This window comes from Nycticebus coucang, chromosome 8 (genome assembly GCF_027406575.1).
Source record: "Nycticebus coucang isolate mNycCou1 chromosome 8, mNycCou1.pri, whole genome shotgun sequence".
Lineage (NCBI taxonomy): Eukaryota > Metazoa > Chordata > Mammalia > Primates > Lorisidae > Nycticebus > Nycticebus coucang.
The window spans coordinates 124,490,653-124,516,021 of NC_069787.1; positions in this window are offsets into that span (position 1 = coordinate 124,490,653).

A 25,369-nucleotide genomic window follows, 5' to 3' on the forward strand; every position below is an offset into this window, starting at 1 on the left:
CCTCCAAAGAAGAAGGCTCTGTTTCAGCTTTACTCAGTCATTCAGCTAATATGGATTGAGAAACCACCATGTACTGGCATCTGGTTCGAGTGCAGGGGATATGGCAGTGACCATGACAGACAAAACTTCCTGCCCTGTGGTAAACTCTAGCTACCAGCTTGGTGGAGTGGTGCTAACACACATAGTGTGTGTGTCTCTGTGTATGTGTGTGTGTGTGTCTGTGTGTGTGTGTGTACACCTGCACACTGGGACGCAAGCAGGCTCTAAGATGCCACCTGCAACCTTCACTCCCATCTATGCCAAGTGTGGCGACCTGCTGACCCATTGACCTGGCCCTCTCTGTCCTCTGCCTCATTTCAGATGAGCTGCTGCTACATCCACATTTCCTTTTGCTTGTCAGCCTCTGCTCATGAGAAGTGACTGTGAGACAGATTTGGGAGAGCAGAGGAACTCACTGACTTCCACAGTGAAACATGGCACTGGAGCAGCGTTGTAATTATGGAAGTTAGGTTCGACTTAGAAGCCATGCTGATTTACATGCTGCAGCTTACACCAGCTCCACCACCACCTGAGGAGGAGGAAGGTTTGAGAACAAGAACTGCTTCTGGCAACAAGAGACCAAGCCATGGCTCTGCCCTGCGGTGGGCACAGGAGCAGGGAAGAGATCCACGCCCACCCTCAACCTCAGGAAATGCCACTTAACACAGGACACAGACTGTTGTGACTGCCTCTAACTGCTGATGACATTATTTCACTCCCCTGTAATAAGATCATTCACAGCCTCGTGGGCTAAGCACACTTCCCTGCCCCTTGACTTTGTCTTGACCATGTGATTTCCTCTGATCAGTAAGATGTTGGTGGCCATGACTATAGCAGAGGTCTAAACGTGCTGCAGAGTTTGACATAGATCTCTCTTGTGCACCTGCCAGAGACACAGGAAGAGCATGCTCTGGCCAGTCACTGCCCTACCAACCTGGCCCCACATTAAGAAATGGCCCCACATAGGAGAGCACCACACTGGCCTGCAGTCAGAGCCAAGACCAGCCAAATGACCACTGACCCAAGAGCAAGAAAGCGAAATATTTGTTATTTAAGCCAATAAAATGTCAAGGCTGTTTTAAAGCAGCATTGTCGTAGCAGGGACTGATACGCAGTGCTACGACAGCAGAGGATTCTGGTGAGTATCTATGAATCTCAGTTTTCTGCACATAACCAAAAACAGAAGGCATCCACATTCTCGTTGACTCGACTGAGGCCCCCCGTCCAGAACAAACCAGGGCCGAGGGTCCTCCAGCCCGATCACCCGCCATATCCTTCAATCGGCTTTAATGAACTGCACGTCTATTTGTCTAATGTCACTGTTTTCCCCAACTCGGCTATACAGTACCTGGGCTGTCTAGGAAAACCCATTACCTCTATTAGTCTGCCAATAGCAAATCAGTAGAATTGCTTGTTCCTTAATTGATAGAATATACTCTCCTCCTCCTGATAGATTACCCTGGTCTAACAGCTCCAAGACTGATTCCCCTGTGTCCAACTATCATCCAATCCAGAGCAATTGGTTTATCCTTTCAGTAATAAATCCTAACCTATCAATACATAAGAGCTCTTCATAATCAACATCCACAGATTCTGGCTGGGTTCAGAAGCAGCCACCAGCCATTTGTTACAGGCCTATAATTAGCAGTGGCCCGATGATGTTTGTGGATCTTAGCACAATACTACTTCCTCAGCTCATAATGATAACACATTTTATATAATTTCAAGCTGATTTAATTCCCTTGTCAGAGTATGGAGCTATAAAAATATTTGTGCATGTGTAATGGTCTGTAAATCAAAATAGTTTGGCTGCCCCCCGTGCCATGATGAGAGAATCGAGTTCTTCTTCTCCAGGCGGCTGACTAGGGGTTGATGCAAAAGGACTGTCTCACACAGATCAGCAAAGATGGCCAGCTGGAAGAGCTAAAGCACATCGTTCAGTAAGGTCCCTCCATCTAAGAGGACTTTGCAAGCTCATCGCCACCTAAGATCAAGCAGTCCTAGACCAAAATGTAGAACCCGCTGATGGTTAACACCAGGAGGGTAGCAGCACACAGACAGCCTTTGGGGGAAAGGAAGCATTTCGTTAAGGGGGAATGGTGGGTGGAGGGATTAGCAAAGCCAAAGGCACAGTCCTTAAATGCCCCTTGCCCGCAAGTTCACCAGCCACAAGCAAAAGAGGACAAGCGTGTCCCCTGCTTCTTGTAAAGTAAACATCACAAAAGAAAGTCGGTGAGAGAAAGGGAAGAGAAAGTGCCCTAAATAAGGTAATAAAACTATAAACTTAATGAGGACCAGTTTATAGCTTTGCAGTCTCTCTACTTTATAATGTGCCCTCATGAGCCAGCCTGTCAGGATAATGTAATTGAGAACTTGCTATAAAACATATGTTTAATGGAGCCAGGGGCCAAGGAAAACACTGTGTCATTGTAATAAGCAGCCTGGTAAGTAAAATGATATCTTTTAAAGGTTAAAATAGAGTTGCTTTCAGAACTAAGCTGGTCTTCTTCTTCAAATATTGCTTCACTAATGATTTCTTCACTTCCCTTACAAAATGCATCTCTGAGGAGATTTGTTACAAATGTAATCCCTGCCTGGGAAGTAAACTGCTCGCCGTACAGAAGGCTCGGGTATTTATTCTCCAGTTTTATATAACTTGGAGAATGATGTTAAAATTGGCAAATGCATCTGAGGCACACCAGGCCATGGGGTTTTTTTTTAATCCACTCATTGTCCAATGCAGTTCAACTTGAAAGAGATACAACAGAGAAAAGATTGATCCTTTGTGGCCTATTCTCTTTCCAGAAGGTAAAAGCAATTCCCATCAACAGAGCCCAGTGCTCCATGGGGTCACCTCCATTCTGCTCTAGGGAATTTGTTGCTCATCAGGGCATGAATATTTTTTAAAAATGAGAAAGAAAGGGGGTAAAAATGAAAACTGATTCTGGGAACTGGAAGGGCGCACCTGTTCCAGGCCCATCCCTGGTCTAAACCTGGCACTTACTGACCTCTAAGATCCTTCCCTTGGGGGAACAAATAGATAAGCTTCCTCAATAGGAATCCTGGGGATTGGGGCTTCTTAGGCTTTGGAGCTGGCATGTTAAAAAACACTCACATCCACCCGTTCTACCCAATTCCACTGGCTGTTGTTCGTTATATGTGGAGGTGGGAGTCCAGTTCACCGTACAGCTGGTTAGAGGAACAGCCTGGCTCTCCCTGAGAAAACTCAAGGCAGCAGCACGGTTCTCTGAGAGGAGCCAATGATTCTCTGTGTAACCCTGGGTGTTTCACATCACCTCTCTGTTAGAGCATCTATTAAAAAAAAAAAAAAAAAGGACTTGTATAAATGGTGTTACAGGTGGGGTCGACCAGGCAGATCTCTGAGTTATTTCAGCTTTAAGGAACTATGACTGAGTCAAATGACAAAGTATATACCAGAAAGGCTACTACGGTGCCTTTAATATCTGCCTTCCCTTTTCTTCCATGGTACTAAAACATCTGAGTTTTAGTTGAGCACACAGCTGCCCAGAAGGAAGTCATACTTGCAGCTAAGTGTGACATGTGACTAAGTTCTGACTAATGAGAGACAGGCAGAGGTTTCATAAGTCAATTTCCTCAAGAATCTTCCTTAAAAGACAATTCATACATGTTCTTTCCCACTTGATACAGCGTGCTCCCCAGAAGACAGACGCAATGGCTGGAATTCTTACTGCTACTTTGGACCATAAGGATGAGGGTTATAAATAAGGATAGTAGACTACAGAGAGCTAACGAGTTCTTCATCAGTGCGTGCTCCCCAGAAGACAGACGCAATGGCTGGAATTCTTACTGCTACTTTGGACCATAAGGATGAGGGTTATAAATAAGGATAGTAGACTACAGAGAGCTAACGAGTTCTTCATCAGTGGAGCCCTATGTCAGCCTGAGATTGCCTACCCCCACTCTTATTAACAGGGCTTTTTAGAAGTAAACTATCGTATTCTAGGCACTGTTATTTGGAGCTCTGTTACTTGTAGATTATCCATTCTATACATTATATGCAATATGTAACTATACAACTATTCATTTTACAAATATTGACAAGGCACATGTATAGTAGTTATTCAACAGTTGTTGTTTTTAATTTAAGAGGATTACTTCTTTTTTTTAGAAAGTACTTCTTTTTTTAATTCCAGAATATTACAGAGGTACATGTTTGGTGACATAATTTGCTTTTGTCCATTTTAACTCAAAGTTCCAAGGGTGCTCTTCAACCAGAATGTGTACATTGTACCGATCCCTGTGAGTCCCATAGAGTTTACTTCCATATGTGCACAGAAGTGTTGATCCGCTAGCTCCAATTTAGTACTGAGTACATGCGGTATTTGTTTTTCCATTTTTGCAATGCTTCCCTTAGGAGAATGGCCTCCACTTCCATTCAGGTTGTTACAAAAGATACTGATCACCATTTTTTTATAGCTGAGTAATACTCCATGATATACATATACCACATTTTGAGGTATTTCCATACTACTTTCTGTAGCAGAGTGATCTTTTCAAAATCAAAAAACATTGTATCATTTCCATGCTTAAAAACCTTCAACAACTCCTACTACCCACAAAATAAAATCCAAACACCTTCCGTGCTCTGCAAGGCCCTCCTTCCTTAGGCCTCCATCCGACCACATCTCACACCTTTTCCCATCCAGGTTCAGTGCTGCCCCACGCACACACGTCTTCTTTCCACTTCTACAGACTGTCAAGTTCTTCTGGCTTTGGGGATTATTAAGTTGCTACCTGTTTTTCCTGAGACACTCTTGCTCAGGTGTTTGCACGGCTGTTTGGGTCTCATCGTTTCTGGCCAGAAGCCACTCCTCAGAGAAGCCTTCCTTTACCAGCCTGTCTAAAGCAACTACACGTGTGTATGAGCGGACACATACACTACACAGAGTGACGCTGAACTCTGCCATTTTATCTTCTTCAAAACTCTAATCTTATCCCTTTACCTAGCATCTTCTATTATATAAAGCCTATGAAAACAAAGACCACAATTTTCCTCACTATAGCTGAGAGCCCAGAATGGTATCTGGCAAGTAAGTAAACCTTCAGTAAACATGGATGAAATGGTGAGTCAGAGCCCTGCGCTGGAACTGGGGGAGGGAAGAGTGAGAAAGAAAGAAGTAAAAGGGTCCGTGTGGCCCGAACGAGGGCACAAATATGGCTATAAAACCCTCGGCCACCCGTCACTTTGGAGTGAAGAATTTTTAAGTTTGAGAAAGGTAATTTAGTACATATAGCATAGAGCACCCCGAGGAGGGTTTGGGACAATCCTCCATAATAAAATAAGAATATTTTTGTGGAAAACATAGAATATGAACACTAAATAGGATAAAGTCTGGGAAAATAGCCTATTCCAGCTCATGACAGGTTTGGCCATGAAATGCAGGCCATATCTTTATATCAATGATTATGAAGAAAAAAATGAACGTTCAGAACTTTTTGGATTTCAGGTTACAAAGGAAAGACTCTGTGTCTGTACTTAAAACATCATTAGAAAGACTTCCATAACTCTAGAAAGATATCTCATCAGTGATGCCTAACACAACATACAGTTACCTTTTTTTATTCAATCCAGACTAATTGTAATACTTTGTCATCAAATATTATATTTTATTATGCCCAAAGATCCAAGACTATTTAGAAAAGTAAATATTCGTGTAACTAGGAATTTGGTGATCCTGAAATCACCTGAAAGGCTTTAGCAATGAGGATGGAGTGTGCTAGGGTGTAGTAGTTCTCATTTACTGAGCATTCAGCACATGCTAACCCCATTCTGGATGATGCCCATGTATTTACTCATTCAATCTTTGCAAATATGCTAGGGGTAGGCACTAGTACTATCTCCACTTTAAAAGCGAGGACCCTGAGGCCAGACAAGGTAAATGTGTGTTAATAGCTCATCCAGAGTCATAGAGCTAAGAAGAGGAAGGGTCAGAATGCACACACAAGAACTCGGTGCCAGGGCGGCGCCTGTGGCTCAGTGAGTAAGGCGCCGGCCCCATATGCCGAGGGTGGCGGGTTCAAACCCGGCCCCAGCTGAACTGCAACCAAAAAATAGCTGGGCGTTGTGGTGGGCACCTGTAGTCCCAGCTACTCGGGAGGCTGAGGCAAGAGAATCGCTTAAACCCAGGAGTTGGAGGTTGCTGTGAGCTGTGTGAGGCCACGGCACTCTGCCGAGGGCCATAAAGTGAGACTCTGTCTCTACAAAAAAAAACAAAAAGAACTCGGTGCCACAGGCTGTGCCTGGCGACCTCCCCACACAGTGTCACTGGTGGGTGATTGCATTCAAGGACTATGAATCGAACATTATTAGTGTTCGTACCATTAGAGTTCCTTCTCCTCCTCCAGCCCCTTATTGCCCACCCACCCCGCCCCTTAAATCCTAGTCAAACCTGGAAGAAAAGGCCACCCCTGGGCATTGTCAGTTTGGAGATGGCTGCAAAGGAAAATGAAGGGGTGAGTAATCAGACCCTGCTGAGAGGCAAAGAGACAGGGCAAGGTAAAAGGTAAACTATAATGTAAGGGGGACACAGAAGGGTTTCACAGACACATGAAGTGGGGCCAAGAGAAATGAGACTGAAGTTAGCAGGGCCAGGACTTCCACAGCCGCTTCCCGGCAGTCAGGCCAGCAGCTCCTCCAGCACCCTGGCCTGGGCTGCAAGGAGCTTGTTAGCTTTTCAGACCCACTGTCCTCCATCTCTCAAATGTGTGATTCTTTCCCTGTATGAGGGGAGTGACTGCTCAGCCTCACAATCTGTGTGCAATGTCTATTAACTGCTTCCGGTGCTGTGCTGGCCCTGAATATACAAAATGAATAACATAGTCTTTACCCTGCAAAAACTTCCAGGTTCCCATAAAGGATTGACTGTACATACACAAAACAATAAGGTGTTTTCTTCCATTCATTCGCCAAATATCTACTGACCACCTGCCCTCTGGAATACCTATACCACCTGCCCTCTTACAGGAGAGCAGAATCAGGAGTGGGAAAGTTGTCTGAGCAGAGGAGCCAACCAGGAGTGAGCTCACCCACCCTACGGGTGCTACTCCGATGCTGCTTGGGTCCATCTGATCACTCTGTCTCAGACCCAGGTCACCAAATCCCCTGAGTTTGCAGAAAAATCTGAATATGAGTTTTTCTGTGAAATCTTCCAGTGTTTAAACGTTGGCAGCAAATCCAAAGTACTTTTTAGCCCTGTACGGCCTAAGGAAGCAGGTATATAGACCGGTATATTGTGGCCTTCTGAAAATACTCATAGCACAGAACCTCCTGACCCCTGCAACTTCAGCTCAGCCCATGGGAAAGCCCCGTCTTCTCTCACTCCCCGGGCTCACAGGCCTCTGCTCCTGCACTGCCCTCCCCAGGGACCCCTCCCCGGCACAGCGGTCCCCATCTCCCAGTCACCCACATGCCCTACCTCTGTCACCCCATCCTTTAATCCTACGCAGCCTGTTTCTTTCCAGAGAGTGAGGTCCAAAGGCCCCAACCGCGTTCCCGTAGAAGTCCTTCCTGCATCCCATCATTCAAGCCTTTTCTGTAACTGTTTTCTCACTCAGATGAGGGAAGTAAAAAACTAATTTAACAGAACTCAACCCAGCCAGTTCGAGAGAAATGAAACCACATAACCCACAGATTAGTTCTTCGCAAGCTGGCACTCCCGGCTTTTGGTATTTGTTCATCTCTCCCCACCGGCAACTTTATTGCCCCATGGAGCCAGATCTATGCTCCTCACAAAAATTTATGGATATTTTGAGTTTTTAACTGTTCTGTTCCATAAGTCTAATCCCTCCTTCCTTTGAAGTGAGGAGGCCCTGAACCAGACTTCTTTCTAGGCCTGGCATACATTACAAGCTACAAGGTCAGCGATCATTTGTAAGCAATAAGAAAATACATATTATAGGTTATATGTATAGAGACGCTTTCTACGTGTTACTTTTTAAAAGATCTGTTGGGAAAAATAACTTCCATAGGTTTGTTATCAAAATCTCAAAAGATGTTTTTGGTGTTTTTTTTTTTAAAAACCTTAAGCTTTTGTTGCAAAGATATGAAACATCATAAAAGTGATTGCAGGTGACTAGCCAGTCTTTTGTTATATCTCTAAACATAAGACAAACAATAATATGAGGATTTTTTTTTTCCTCTGTTAAGGAAAAAAAAACCTCAATATTAGTCACAGTAAGCCTCAACATATGGGAACTGGTACAGGGTGGGGAAGGGGGAGGGGAGCCCACTCTTGGTTTTTTGAACCTTTAAAATGGGAAAAATATGTATCCCTGCTTTCTGTATATGCACATAATGTAAAATTTCATCAACCACAATATTTTAAAAGACAGAAATCATGAGATATATCACATCTAAATGGAAATATCATCTAAGGAAGGCACCATTTATCAACATCACTTTGAAATGCCGTGGAGGATGTGATGGCATTATGTAGATCTCAAGTATCTATGGGTGAATGAAATTGGGTAACCTTAGCAACCCCAGGTACATCCGTGCAGCTATAAATCAAATGTCAGCACTCTGAGCTATGTACAAAATAAAGAAATAATTCTTTGAAATATTCATAACGCTATGCAGTGCATTATTTTGTAAGTCTGTCCTCATTATGCATTTTTGAATATACCTAAAAAAAATAGACGTAACATTTGCATAACATACCACGCCCTCCCACCTACCAACTGATGTCCACATGAGCTTCTAGAAACAGGCAAAGCTGCGACTATACTAATGGCCACGCAGAACTCCAATTGGTGTGTGTGACAAGGAAAGGAAATTTTATACATAGGAGCTAGTCTGACAGCAACCCAAATGGTTTCATATTGATTATTCCATTAAAAAAATAACAACTAAATAAGATATGAGGATTTGGGTAAAGGTGTCATGATAGAGGTACATGTTTGTATGTGTGAAAGTAATATATTCAATATTTCACTCTCAGAAACTGGAAGAGATTTGCTTTAAAATAAATTCTTGCAGGCAAAAGAACATAGTAGTCTTCTAATTGGCAATATCTTGTCAATGTGGAGTTGTAACATGTAGGCCAAGACAAAGACTTTTGTTTCATTTACACTTCAGTTTTTTTTCTTTGATAATTTGGAGACATATTTTTTATATAAATATGCTTTTTAGTGCCTTATTTTTAAAACTCCTTTCCCTATTTTTTCCTGGAACAGGCAGTGTAGTGCCTGAATATCGTAATGCCTGTGATAGATTCAAGTGCCACGAAACCATAAGAGCTGTGACGTAGGGTTCAGTCCAGCTTTAAATCACACACAGGTAAATATTCTGATGCTATAGAAACAAAACAGAAATATCTATATGTGGACTGTTTTGCTATAAAAGTTTTATAGCACATTTAGCTTAAAATATCCAACATAACTAACCAATTAAGTCATCTTGATACATATATATATATATACACACTGCTTTTTATGTACTATTAGTATAGGTGTCATTCTACAAATGAGTTCTCTTGGCTTTAAATACTTCAAAAGAGGAACCGAACAGACAAGGGTTTTAAATCAGGAATTAAATGAGCCATTCTAAGGGAAATCATCTCATTTATCCTTAATCTGTTTTTTTTTTTTTTTAACAAGTTACCATCCTCTTCAAGCCATATTAATTGTTCTGGACCTATAGCACATGCTTCAATGAAAATAAATTACTTTATTTCTATTACACTGCTAATGGTTGTGTGACTTAATTTCATTAGCTCGAACCTGTTGAGAGTATTCAGATTTCCATAGCAGGACGTACTTAAAATGAAAAGATTCTTTCGATTCTCAATTAACGGAATCGTTCTCTTTCAACTGAAATGAATGTTATTGAAACCAATTAGCATAGACTGGAAAATCTCTCACTAATGAGGGGAGTGTGGGTGAGTAAACAGCAATGAAAAGATGAAATGAGAGGAGAGGCTCTTCTCCTTGGCCTGAATAATTACATGCTTAGTTGCCTAATTGTCTGGTGAAAAGCGCTGTGGTGATAGTAACAGATTGCCATGTTCATTAGGCAGCAAAAGACCACCTGCTGCTAAGCTTCATTTTCCTGCAGTCGATACACACGTGCTCATCCCCAGGGATTGATATTTGAACACAACACTAGCTGGGAGAAGCAAATGAGCTTGCCAATATGCTGCAATATTGTGTCCTTTATGCCAAGATACAGAAGCTTAATACGTCAAATAGAATGAATAAAACCAACAGTGATAACGAAGTTTATGAGGAACCTGACCTGAGAACAGGCTCAGTGTAGAAACTCGAAACTGTGTCGAGTTCAAACTTTCAGTACAGATGTTCCTTGCTGGCCTGAACGGCTCCAAATTATATGCTACAAAAGATAAATTACATCGGTTAGGGCCTCAGCGATATTTTAGACAATGGTATGGTGAGAGCATGCGATGTAACTGTTAAAATTGGAAACAAATGTTCCACGCATAGGCAGAGAAGGGTGTGGGAGAAACAGCTCCATTGCTATTGCCTGGCTGCGGGCAGGAGATCAAAGCCAGGCGGCTCTGTTCACTATCTCGCCTCGTTCCAATCCCCTTCATTTCTTCAGATTGCCCGTCTCCAGTTGTTTGCATGCTTCCTCTAGCCACCGATATTATCTGTTCCCCACGTCCTGCTCTGCCTCTGCTAGGCCTCCTCTCGCTGGCTGTGGGGCTGAGATGCTAACACAGCACAGTCCGGCTTTCTGATGTCAAGCTTCTTTCCCAGGCATTATCCTTTTCATCCTGGGTAATGATGGAAGGAGCTTCAACATCGTAACTCTCGCCCTTGCTAAACTGTGTATTTTCATGAAAATGAATTCAGGGGCATTGATCACGAGCCTCTCCACCCTCACATAGCAGCACCCCCTGCCCCATGAAGCAGCATAATTGGGAAAGGAGGCACCCAGGCTGTCTGGAGTCCAGAAATGAAAACCTTCAGCCCTCGGACTGGCTGGGATCTGCAGACGTGTTTGCCTTCTACTGTTTTTAGAATCTGTTCATGCTGCTTGCCAACATTTAAAAATCGGGAGATTTAACATAAACAGCTCCATTTCTGGCTTTTCTTAACCTTTTTGAGGCCCTAGAATCACTGACCTACCTCGATTCAAACGTGACAATAGTCAGCGAGGCAGCACTAACCAGAAGCTTTCCATTTGCCAGAATCCCCCCCACACCCTGTGTGGACAGCACTGGGGTAGAGCACCAGTTGCTAATTATCATTGTTCTTGAACCATTGCTTTTCCTAAAAAGATACTAGTTCCTAGTTCGAAAGTTCCATGTCTTTCCCAAATGTAGGGCAAATAGGTCAAGAAGGCCAGATAACTTCTGAGAAAACGTCATCTTCAACGTAGCAGCTGGCCTGTGTTGCTCAGCCACGGTGCCTGCCTTCCTCCCGACTCTGAATGCAGTCCTCCCCCCAAAGAAAGAAACTGAGGCCTGGAGAAGGAGTGTGAGCTGGGACTAGATTCAGGGCCTCCGGTGATGGTCTCCCGCTCTACAGGGTTACTTCTGTCACGGCAGAATATAGAAGAATCCTGAGGATCAAAAGTATGATTCCTACCCTCAAGGAGCACATCAAGGTGCATACACTAGAAAGTACCCAAGAAACACACACGCCATCTGTGGACAGATTGTCGCCATAGTGTACACACTACGGGCATCAGAAGAGGAGTGAAAGCTGCAAGGGGAGAGAAGGGAGGCAGGGAGCTCGGAGAGGTCGGCGTCCAGGTGGGGCTTCCCCTCCACCCTGTCTATTTGAGAGTGGAAGGAAGACGGAAACTTTGGTATTAGTTGAAGCACCAAACATCTTAACAGCAGCAAGAGCCTCTCAGCGGCCACTTCCTGGGACCAAGCACACAGTGTGTCTCAGGACAAGGTGACGTAAGGAAACACTGTGGTAAAACCGTCCCTGCCCAGGTCCTGAAGGAAGCCCAGCTTTCCCGTGGAAGGCCACAGACACCCCAGCGGAGACAAAAGTCTGTGCTCTGTCGTCCTCAGGGTGTCAAATTTAAAAATCCTTCCAGACCCATCAATTGACACTTGCTTTACAATTCCAAAGGTGGATGCGTGTGAGCCTGTGCTAGTGAAAGTAAACCAAGGTCATGGGCTTGGCTGGCAACAGGAATGGCCAGCCTCAGGAATTTCACCAGTCTGTGTTGTACCAAATTATGTCAAGGGGTACTGAAAAATCTCCATGATAAATTTGCCCTTCTAACAACTATTAGCACTCACTATTTGGAGGGTTTATCGCTATTATTCTTCTTGTTCCAAATTTCTTAGTTCTCTGAAGGGTTTGTGGGGGCTTTTCAAGGTAAATTTTAAAAGAGCTTTATTTCATAATTTTTTTATTTATAACACAAGTTAACACATGTATTTTTTTAAATGAGTCAATGCAGATAAACAAAAGAAAAACTGTTTTAAGTCTTTTGTCACCACCATTCAGAAATAAATACCATTAAGATTTTGATGTAGAATGTTCCAGACTTTTCATGGGCATACGTGTATATTCACATGTGGACTTTTTCCTGTCTTTCCAATTGTTTTTTAAGAATAACGCAACCATTTTTTGAGTACACAAGGTTTGAAAAATAAACAAATCATTTTTAAAATCACCTATAATCCTACTATTTTACTAACTACTTTCAGAATTTTGGAATGTTATTTCTAACTTATTAAGTCTTCTTATAATACCTTTAAAAAGAACTTTTTAAGGTAAATTTTATTGTACATATTTATGTCATGGGGTACATATAGATAGCAAAATGGCTACTATGTTTTTTTCACAGAAAGTGCATTGCTCAGTATGAAGTGGTTACTATATTGAAGCAAATTAGCATATCCATTATCTCACAGTTATCCCCTTTTTTTGTTGTTTTGTTTGTGGCAAGAGCAGCTAAAATGTACTCCTTTAGCAGGAATTTGAAATACAGTACAATTTTATTACCTATAGTCTTCATGTTGTACATTAGATTTCTGGATTTATTCATCCTGTAAATCTGCTACTTTGTATCCTCAGAGCAAAGTCTTCCCATTTCCCACCACTGCACACACGCAGGCCCCTGTTTTGTTTTGTTTTGTTTATTGTTGGGGATTCATTGAGGGTACAATAAGCCAGGTTACACTGATTGCATTTGTTACGTAAAGTCCCTCTTGCAATCATGTCTTGCCCCCATAAAGTGTGACACACACCAAGGCCCCACCCCTCTCCCTCCTTCCCTCTCTCTGCTTTTCCTCCCCCTCCATGACCTTAATTGTCATTAATTGTCCTCATATCAAAATTGAGTACATAGGATTCATGCTTCTCCATTCTTGTGATGCTTTACTAAGAATAATGTCTTCCACGTCCATCCAGGTTAATACGAAGGATGTAAAGTCTCCATTTTCTTTAATGGCTGAATAGTATTCCATGGTATACATATACTACAGCTTGTTAATCCATTCCTGGGTTGGTGGGCATTTAGGCTCTTTCCACATTTTGGCGATTGTAAATTGAGCTGCAATAAACAGTCTAGTACAAGTGTCCTTATGATAAAAGGATTTTTTTCCTTCTGGGTAGATGCCCAGTAATGGGATTGCAGGATCAAATGGGAGGTCTAGCTTGAGTGCTTTGAGGTTCTCCATACTTCCTTCCAGAAAGGTTGTACTAGTTTGCAAAAGATAAAACTAAGCAATGGACTCTCACAAAATAAGATGAATAGAATACTACCACACTTATCAATTATCTCAATAAATGTTAATGGCTTGAATTCCCCACTGAAGAGATGAATGGCTGGTCCCTGTTTTATTCTCTGCCTCTCTGTACTTGACCTTTTCTTTTAGATTCCACATATAAGTGAGATTATGCAATGTTTTTCTATGCTTAGCTTCTTTCACTTACAATGTCCTCCAGGTTCACCCATGTTGTGGCAAATGGTAGGATTTCCTTCTTTTTAAGGATATAATAATATTCACATACATATATTTTTTTCTACCAATTCATCCATCAACAGACACACACGTTGTTCATTTCCATGTTGTGGCTATCATCTATAAAGCTCCAAGGAACATGGGAGTACATATATCTTTACAAGGTGATGATTTCATTTCATTTCCATTGGGTATATGCCCAGAAGAGAGATTACTGGGTCATCTGATGATTGTATTTTTAATTTCCTTAGAAATCTCCAACTGTTTTCCATAATGGCCACACCAATCTACATTGCCACCGATAGTAAACAAGAGTTCCCTTTCCTCTACACCCTCACCAATATTTATCTTTTGACTTTTTGATAATATCCAATTTTTTAATTTTTATATTAAAACACTGAAAACACAAAAAAGTAAAAATTATCCCTAATCTAATCCCTCCTCCAAGAGTAACCCCAATCAGATGCTTACCCTTCCAAACTTTCTCCCCAATTTATACAAATATATATATTTGTATTTATATTTGTATTATTTTTTTTTTTTTTGTAGTTTTTGGCCGGGGCTGGGTTTGAACCTGCCACTTCCGGCATATGGGGCTGGCACTCTACCCCTTTGAGCCACAGGTGCCGCACTATACAAATATATTTTTTACAAAAAAAGAGATCATACTTTATATGTTGCATTGCCATTTGCTTATTCTTTGCTCAACAATAGTGACTCTCCATTCAATAAACAGATCCCCATTTGTATTCTGAAGTGCTTGCGGAGTATTCCACTGTAAACTGGATCCTATTGCCAAGCATTTAAGCTGCGTCCAATTGTTCACTTCTATTTTTTAAATCCAATATAAACATCTTCGTATATACATTGCACACATACCAAATCATTTATTTTATTGTTTGGGATTCATTGAGGGTACCAAACATTAGGTTACACTGATTGCATTTGTTGGGCAAACTCCTTCTTATAATTGTGTCCTGCCCCCAAGAAGTGTGCCGTACACCGTGGCTTCCCATCCCCCTTCCTCCTTTCCTCTGCTAGCACACTGCCCTACCCTACCCCTTGTATTAGCTCATCTACTGCATTCATATTAGAATTGAGTACATTGGATTCTTGCTTCTCCATTCTTCTGATGCTTTAGTAAGAAGAATGTGTTCCACCCCAATTCAGGTTAATACAAAAAATGTAAAGTCCCCATCTTTGTTAATAGCTGAATAATATTCCATGGTATACATATGCCACATCTTGTTAGTCCATTCCTGGTTTGGGGGGCATGTAGGTTGTTTCCACATTTTGGTGATTTTAAATTAAGCTGTAATAAACAGTCTAGTGCAAATGTCCTTATAATAAAATGGTTTTTTTTTTCCTTCTGGGTAGATGCCTAGTAATGGGATTACAGGATCAAATGGGAGGTGTAATTTGAGTTCTTTGAGGATTCTCCATACTTCCTTCCAAAAAGGTTGTATTAGTTTGCAGTCCCACCAGCAGTGTAAAAGTGTTCCCTTCTCTCCACATCCACGCCAGCATCTGCAGCTTTGAGACTTTGAGATATGGGCTCTTCTCACTGGAGTTAGGTGATAAGGATCCATTTCTAAAAATGGATTTGCCAAATCAAAAGGCCTGTCCTCCAATAATCTGGTTCTGACAATGCCTGACGTCCCCTAGTCATAGTGGCCTTTGTGAATTCCACAGTTGAACATGGTTTGTTTTGTTTTTAATTTGTATTTCTTTGTTTACAACATTGAACTTTCTAAATTGTTTATTGGCTATTTTATTGCTTTATTGAATGGTCCGCTCAAGTCATCAGTGCATTTTTCTATAAGAGAAACAATTGTTCTGTCATTACTTGAGAGAGCTCCTCGTCGTCCATCACCTTTTGTCACGTGTAGCAACGCCTGTCTCAGTCCTGTGTTCGTGGTGCCTTACCTTGGTTTCTATTCTATTTTGCCATGCTGAAGTTTTAGATACACCAAGACTTTCTTTCGTGGTTTCTGCCTTCGGTCATGCTGTTACGTCATTTTCTACCTTGAATTTTTATGTTTTTCATCCAAAATTTCTTCTAAGCGTTTTTTATCATTTTACCTTTTATTTTTAAATGTGTAGTCCACATGGAATTTTTTTGAAGTATATAAGGTAGGAATATAACTTTATTTTTTCCAGAGTAAGTCAGTTTTCCCAACACCATTTGTTTACTTGAGTCTCTTCCTAAACTTTTTAATCTATCCCACGGTCTGTTTACTATTATGCCAAGACCATTGTACCAGTTTTAATTTATTGAGCCACTATAATTCATAGCAATTCCTGATTAAACACCCTGTTCCCTAACAAATCTTTTTCAAAAAATTTTCTGGTGATTTTGCTATGTCTGTTTTTCAGACGAACTTCAGAATAACTTCTCAATATGCTACCTTTAAAAAATGCCCCATTTAGGTTTTGACATAACTTACATTACACATATGGATTAATTTAGGATTAAAAATTCAATTTTAAAATTAAGATGCATCAGAGCAAAACTTCTGTGATAAATTGAGACATTAAAGAAAAAAAACAAAAGATCTGTACATTGTATCAGAGATTGCTATAGTTTGAAGGAATTTTATTAGTCGAGTGTTTCACAAATGAGAAAACTTAAGGCACAACACTATTACAATGATTCATTCTCTTACTACAGATAAGAAAACTGACTCAGGATCAGGCAGCAGCCAACACCAGCATAGGAATAGCTAACATTTGATGAACGCTGCCTGCAAGGCAGTCCCTGAGTGTTTTACATTATCTAAGTGGTTCCTTTTATTTGAACAGAAGACTTGATTTCTTTTACCTTCAAAATTGCTGGAAGTAATTTATGGGACAGCAGATAGGTAACTTTATTGAGGGCTCTTGCCAGACAGAAACCATAGCAATTCACGTGCATTAAAAACTTCAAATCGGACCAAGTGCCATGGCTCACCCTGTAATCCCAGCACTCTGGGAGTCTGAGGCCGTTGGATTGCTTGAGCTCAGGAGTTTGCTTGAGCTCCAGCCTGAGCAAGAGCAAGACCCCACCTCTACTAAAAAGAGAAAAAAAAAAAAAAAACTAGCCTATTGTAGGGCTGGATGCTTGAAGTTCCAGCTACTCAGGAGGCTGAGGAAAGAGGATTGCTCAAGCCCAAGAGTCTTAGGTTGCTGTGAGCTCTGATGACTCCACAGCACTCTAGTCTGGCTAACAAAGTGAGACTAGTCTCAAAAAAAGGAAGAAAGAAAGACTTATTAAATGGTTTTTTAAAGGGAGACACATTCTTTATCTGTGCTGGGTTAAGATTATGTAAACAGAATTCATGCACTCAGTGACCCCACTTGGTTGATTTGACGGGGGTAATTCCTGGGTAAGAATGAGCTATTTCTCTGATATATTGAGCAAATGCTTCTGTGACAGCATGTTTTCTCCATTCCTTTAATTAAATGAACAATTAATTGAAATGCAAAGGAGTTCCTCTGCAATAGATGATCCATCCTCAACTTTCTTTGTATGTTTTCATTTTACAAAAAACTAGCAACCGTGAAGGTGCAAGCTATAAGTATCCATCCTGAAACTCCCCTCAAAATGTGCCTGCATGATACTGGAGTAGGGGTGAGCGATTAGCACAAAGAGACCCAGACAGTCCCTTCCAACAACATTCATCCCAACACTATGGGAGGCATTGTGGGGTCACAGAAAAAGCCCCAGTTTGAAGTCTGACTGAGCAGTCAGCGGTCTCACCCCCCTGGGCTCATCGAGAATGAACCTCCGTTATCAGGAAGGTCATTCCTGTTGTCTGAGGCCGAGACGAGAAGGCTGACGTATGCAGAGGTGAGGGAGAAAGAAGACACCGGGCCACCACATCAGTCTAATGGGCCCTGGCAATCAATGGGGTGGCAGGGTCACAGCCAGGTCACCCTCACATTCAACTCCCCGAGCAAGGCCCTTCTTGACTCTAAGGTTAGCCTCGTGCTTATTTAATTGATGAGAGGCCGTAGAAGGCAGTGGGCCTGCCTAAGGCTTGGGACTGGGCCAGCCAGCTTGAGTCCTGGCTGCCCTGCACAGCTTCTCTAAGCTTCCATGTACTCAGCAGTGCAGCAAAGTTCACAGCCCTCCCTCACACAGCTATTGAAAGACTGTGGAAAACAACCCATATTCCAAGCACCTGGCATAGTAAGAACTCCATAAATAGTAGTTATTAGTATGTTTCTCTGCAGGAAGTAAGACATGTTTTTAATCATTTTCATGCAAAAAGTAAATCTTCATTTATCATAAGTCTATTTTAAAGGAATGGTAGAATCTCAGAATAGAAAGGGCCTTGAGAATTACTTGGTCTTTCATTTATGTCCTCAAAACTTTAAGGTGAAATGTAGTTTTCATAGATAATGAGCAAGCAGCCCCAGTGTAGGAAGCACCAAGAACCTTTGTTTTATACTGTGCACAATCACAACCCCAACCACCTTGGGTAAAAACCCTGACCAACTCCAACCAAATTTTCAGGCTCAATACCAGTCAACTTTTTGTGAATTTTTTTTGTGTTACCACCTTCAATATGTTAACCCTACCACATACTAAATAGTATAATGAAGGCAGCAGCCTACTCTCAGAAGACGTATCTGCACCTATCAAAGTGGCTTCAGGAAAGGAAAAAGAAAAGAAACCTCATATCACACCAAAACTGTGTCTAAATTGGTGATGTGAATGTACACGTGAGTGAAGGCACCATGTATTAACCCAAAACTACCCATATAATTTTGGGGGTGCAATGCAAAATGAAAATGCAAGGCTTTTTGTTCAAAAGTTATTAAGAAATTCAAGAAAACCACCAGGCATTTCACAGGCATTTCACAAGCCCCACGTAGCTGCCCAGGCCACATGCTGCTGAGGTCAGCCGTGCCCATATACTCATAGCCAGCTCTGGGACTCAGTGGGCCTGCATACCAAAGGTTAGCGCCACAGTCCAGAAGGAGGAAGACGGCAACTGGAACACGTCTTCCCGTGTCGACTGCTAAAGCAATAACAATAACCTAGACCCACTGGCTTTGTCCAAACTGAAACTGGCCTTAGTTCAGAATTGAATCAACCTAAGATTAACTCAGCTTAATGATTAAGTCTTATCCTCATTTCTACTTAGACACTAACTCTGATGCTTCCAGCCTTAGAATAAAACAATACACAGGTAAAGCAAATAACCATTTTCTTTGGAGCAGCACTATAAACTGACAAAAAAATATTGTCACTAACCTCGGAAGGAATTTTATGACTTCATCAAACTGAGTATCCAAAAGATGTTTATACAATTTACCTCTTCCTAATTTAGTAGAATTTCTTAATTTAGTAGAATAAGTCTGAGGCTAAGGCCCAGTTACTAAACTGACTTTGCCAATTATCTAGGTTGGTTTTATTATGATAGGTGAATAGATGACCAGGTAGTTTACCGCATGGCATTCCTAGTAGTCTAATCGGCTTTATAGGAGATCTATTGTTTGTTTGGGGCAATATATATGACATACTGGTTCAGTGAAATTCCCATTCGACATAGTGGAAGATTTGAAAAATTCAACCAAATACAGCTTAATTTTAATCTTAATTAAAATTATTCTGAATTATGAAATAAATGACATGTGCAAATGACAAAGATGTTATATTAAATCTAAACTAATATGAGGGCAGGTATTTTTATTAATTCTTGATTTTGTGTGAAGAACTATTTCAGATGTGATTTTTCTAAAAATGTAATTCTACTAAATTAAAAAGAGGTAAATTATTTATGTTTAGTCTAATAATGAAAGTAAAGAAAGAGAAAATAATACTCTCTACATAAGTCCAATCATATGTTGTTTGGTTGGTTGGTTTGTATAAAATGTAAGGGGTACAGTGCAGTTTTGTTACATGGACATGTTGCACTAGTGGTGAATTCTAAGCTTTGACTGTAACCATCACCCAAATAACATACACTGTACCCAGCAAGTACTTTCTCATCCCTCACATCCCCCACACCTTCTTCCCTTCCCCATCTCTGCCATCTATCATTACAGGTGCTATGTCCGTGTGTACACATCACTCTGCTTACACCTCTCAGTGAGTGTGTGTGGTATTTTATCTTCTCAACGTGTTTCACTTAAAATAATGGCCTCCAGTTCCACCAACATTGCTGCCAAAGACATGATTTCATTCTTTTCACGGCTGAATACTATTTCATGGTATCGATATGCCACATTTTACTTATCTGTTCATTCATTGGTGAACACTTAGGTTGATTCCAAATCTTTGCTATTGTGAATAGGGCTTGGATAAACATAGATTTTTTTTTTTTATACAATGATTTTTTTTTTCTTTTGGGTAGATAACTAGTAGGGCTGGATCAAATGATGGTTCTATTTTTAGTTCAGAAGTATCTAAGCCATTTTCTGTAGATATTATACTAAATTTCCATTCCCACTAACAGTGTTTCAGCATTCCTCTTTCTCGGCATTCTCACCAAGATCTGTTATTTTTGGACTTTTTAATAATAGCCATTCTGAGTGGTATAAGATGATAGGCATCTCACTGTAGCTTTAATTTGCATTTCCCTAATGATTAGTGATGTTGAACATTTTACAAACGCCTGTTGGCCACTTGTATGTCTTTTTTTGTTTTTTGAAAAATATCTATTTTTTGTCTGCTTTTTACTGTTGTTTGTTTCTTTGCAGTTGTTGAGTTGTTTATGTTCCTTGAAAATTTTGGATATTAGTTCTATGTCAGATGTATAATAGCTACAAGCAACAACACTCAGGAATATATTTAACTTAGGAGGTAAAAGACTTCTACAAGGAAAATTATAAAACGTTGATAAAAGAAATTGTAGATGGCATAAGTAAATAGAAAAAATCTCATTCTCATCCTTTGGATGGGAAGACTTAAGACTGGTAAAATGACTATACTGCCCAAAGTAATCTATAGATTCAATGCAATCCCTATCAAAATACTAAAATCATTCCTCACAGAATCAGAAACAAAATCCCTAAAATTCATATAGAACCAAAAAAAGAGCTTAAATAGCCAAAGCAATTCTAAGTGAAAAGGGCAAAGCTGGAAACATCACATTACCTGACCTCAAATTATACTACAAGGCTACAGTCACCCAAACAGCATGGTACCACTGTAAAATAGACACACAGGTCAACGGAAATAAAGTCACATATCTACAGCCAACTGACCTTTGATGAAGTTGACAAAAACACACTGGCAAGGACACTCTTTTCAGTAAGTGGTGCTGGAATATTGGATCACCAGATGTAGGAGAAAGACTCTGGGACCCTATCTCTTGCCATATCTAAAAATCACCTCACGATGATTTAAAGACTTAACCATGAGACCTGAAACTAGAAAACACTAGACACAGACCCAGGACAAACTCTTCTGGACATTGATGGAGGCAAAGAATTCATGAAGACCTCAGAAACACAGGCACCAACAAAAATAGGTAAATAGTTAATTAAACTAAGAAGCTTTGGTACAGCAAATGAAATAATCAATAAAGTGAACAGACAACCTTCAGAATGGGAGAAAATACTTGCAAACATTATATGTCCTATATACCAAGCCACGAATGACAATTTATCACATGTCTAACTCTTCCTTCATGCTAGGAAATGCTGATATCTTCTGTCAAGGCTGACTCAGCAATCTTTTTATTGGGGCATTTAAAACTAACCTCAAAGAATTTTCCTCCTCTGATGGCAATTCCTCCAAGTTTAAACTTCAAATGTAGAACCAACCACTTGTGTTATCCTAAGACCACAGCACCTGGTCTTTTCCTGGAAATGCTGAGATCTAAACTGACCCAGGACATCTTCGCAAGGCTGTGGTAATTAAGGCTCCTCTCCAAGCTTTGCCACCCAAGGATGACAGGAAGACAAAAGATGCCAGAAAGTTTGCCAGAAGGACAAAGTGCAGGAAAAGCTCAATAACCTAGTCTTGTTTGATAAAGCTACATATGACAATTTCTGTAAGGAAGTTCCACCTATAAACCTATAACCCCAGCTGGGGTCTCCAAGAGACTAAAGATTTGAGGTTCACTAACTAGGGCAGCCCTTCAGGAGTTCCTCAGTAAAGGACTTATCATACTGGTTTCAAAGTACAGAGCTCAAGTAATTTACACCAGATATACCAAGCGTGAAGATGTCTCACCAAGTCCAACCAACTGTACATCTGGAAAAATAAAAATTTCATTGAATCAAAAATAAACAACCATACAGAAAGAATCCCCACACCTTGAGAGGGGGGGAGTTTTAAACCATGCTTGATTTTGGCAGGTGATAAGAACTTTGAGTCCAAACATAAAGAGAGCCCCCAGTTAGACAGACATTACGGGCTCTAAAGAGGCTCCTACGTACCTATCTATCACCATTCCATGCTCCCTACCATTCCTCCCCGTGTTTAGAGGCAATTGAGCTTACATGCTTGGCCAGGTTGTGCCCATTATTCAGTGGCCAGGACTTTGAGGTCAGGGCCTTTGTCTGTTGTGCTCAGTTATGAAAGAATTATTGACTTAGAGAATTAACAAAACAAAACATTTGTGGAGTCCTAGGTCAGATCTATGCTATACATTTTTCAGATACTTTATTGTATTTAATGCTCACTACTCCCTTGTGGAAAAGATTTGAGATATTTCAGATGACTAAGGGTCAGCATGGCTAAGCAGTTTGTCCAAGGACACAAATAGTGATCAAGACAGGATCAGAGCCGAAGTCTTCCATCCCTGACATTGTGACCTTTTGATGATGCCACAGAAGAAATTTCTAAGATGATATATTGTCTTTGGTTGTATTAGAAAGTCTCATCCCACTTCTGAGTTTCTGAAGTGTAATGTCTCCTAGTATAGAATCTAATACTGGTAATATTAAAAAAATTAGGCTGTCAATTATGAAATCTATTTTGATGATTTTCCAATGTTATATTTTTCTACTACATTGAACAAATAATCAAAGACAATAGTGGGGAAAGAATGATATTGAGGTTTATCAACAGCTCCCTTTTTCTTGGGAGTCATAACTATTGAATGATCAATAAGGAATTAAACCAAATGGAATGAAATTCCTCCTGTCCAAATGAAAAAAGATTAAGGAATTCAAATTTTAAAGTCCAATTTTATAGTTATAATAACAGACTATAAAGGCATATGTAATACCTGTCTAAACCCAAAACTTATAGACCAGTATGTGAAAAGCACTTACATTCTGATTTTCAAGAAAGGAAAATACTGCCTCTCCTTTAAATAGATATCCAGTTGCTTAGCCAAAGACAGTTCCAAAATCAAGGGCAAGGCAACTGCCTACATATACCTTATACAGGTACACTCAACCAGTGAGGGTAGGAGAGAAAATAATTACAATCCTCACATGATTCTTTTCGTTAAAACAATGCTTTTATTTTAATAACAGTGAATCACTCCCCTCTAAAAAAACAACATTAAACAGGCTTCATTTTCTTCTTCCTGCCCCATCTTGTCTATGTGCACGTGTATGTACACACATATGCTTATATGCACACATATTATTTTTCTAAACCATTGGAGAATAAGTGGTATACATAATTCCCCTTTACTTGTTAAAACTTCAATGTGTATTTCCCTTGAATGAGGATGTTATCATATATAACCACAGTAAAGTTATCAAAATCGAGAAATGGAATATCGACATATTATTATCTTCATATCGTAATCCAGTTTCATCCATTGTCTAAATAACATTGTTTATAGTTATGTTCCCCCTGGGTTCAGGATCCAACCTAGAACCATGTCTTGAATTTAGTTATATCTCCTTAACCCAAACCAGTTACTCAGCTTTTGTCTTTCTCAATCTTGACATTTTTTAAAAGAACAAGCCAATTATTTTGTAGGATAACTCAAATTGGATTTGTCTGGTGTTGTCTCACAGTTACGCTAGATTCAGGCTATACATTTTTAACAGGAACATCACAAAAACGGTACTGAGTCCTTCCCGGGAGATCCTATCAGGAGCCCCACGTGTTGGTCTGAACCAGTGCTAGTGAATCTCACTTTGATCCCTTCGTAAAGGAGCTAGCTGCTCCACTGAAATGAATACCACTATTTTTTTACAAAATTTTTTTATTAAATCATTTGTACACAGATCATAAATACATTTATGCCATTATGGGATTCAATGTGGTGATTATTTGTACAAATTGGAGTGCTTACGCTCTGCTAATCAACATAGCCTTCACCTCATTTACCCAGTTACAGCATTAGGACATTTGTGTTCTACACCTGATAGTTCCAACTTGTACTTGCAATATGCTCCAAAACCTTTTTTTTTTTTTTTTAATGTAAAATGGATAATTAGGGGAGATACTTTGAAACTATCCTTTGAAACTGTTTCTCATCAAATTTTACCCATTGTTTTTAGCACTCCTAATGATCCTTTCCTGGATATTATAAAATGATAGTTTTTAAAAACTCTGAAACTTTATCAGTCCTCATTTTTATCTATTTATTAGTTTGATTTCTACACTAAAGAAGTGCTTTCTCTACTCTCCCATTTGTCTATTTATTTATTTAGACTGATAAATTCTTGTTTTTTCTAATGTGTTATAGCCTGTTAATATTTTTTTCCTGATGCTCTAATCCACAAATACTTTACTTCTCAAATGTGAAGAAACTAAGGCATCTTTGAATAGAAAAGAAATTACTAAAAACACAGATTTTTTATTTAATTTCCATCCCTCCAAAAGCAGCCAAATGTCAACAGAGAAAGCTTCAGGGAAATGTTAAGAATAAGAAAATAAAAATTCATCAGGCAACTGGATATTGATGAGAAAGAAGCAAGCCTTGAGATTATGTGCAAGTTCCCATATTGTCTGTGGCTTCATTAAAGCTTCCACTCTCTTTCCTTTTCTCCTTTCTGGAACATTTTCAAGGAGGCAGGAGATGTCTGCTCATTGTCTACCAATTCAGTCACTTGCCATGTGTAGTCACTGAATGGCTGCTTGGGATCACACAGTTGTAATCGCTATTGGTTTTTAAATTTAATACAAAAAGACATTTTAGAGGCCATCCTAAGTCTTCCCCTTACGAACATAAGCAAACCAAGTGTAACGGTTCATTCTTCAAATTATTTTTCTTTTTAATGGACATAGTATAGCTTAGATGTTTATTCCTCACTTCTAGGTCAGATGTTCCTTATTTTATGAATTTGTAGCCCCGAGATTTTATTTCAATATTATGGTACCTACAGTGCTTGAACTTAACATGGAATTGTTACTCTTTGTTTTCCACAAAAGTAGCAACAAAATATTCACCACTATCAATTAAATAGCTTTTACTGAGCATTTGCTATTTACTAGTCTTACCGCAAAGCGATTTCCCCCATTCTTTCACTCAATTCTTTTGTTG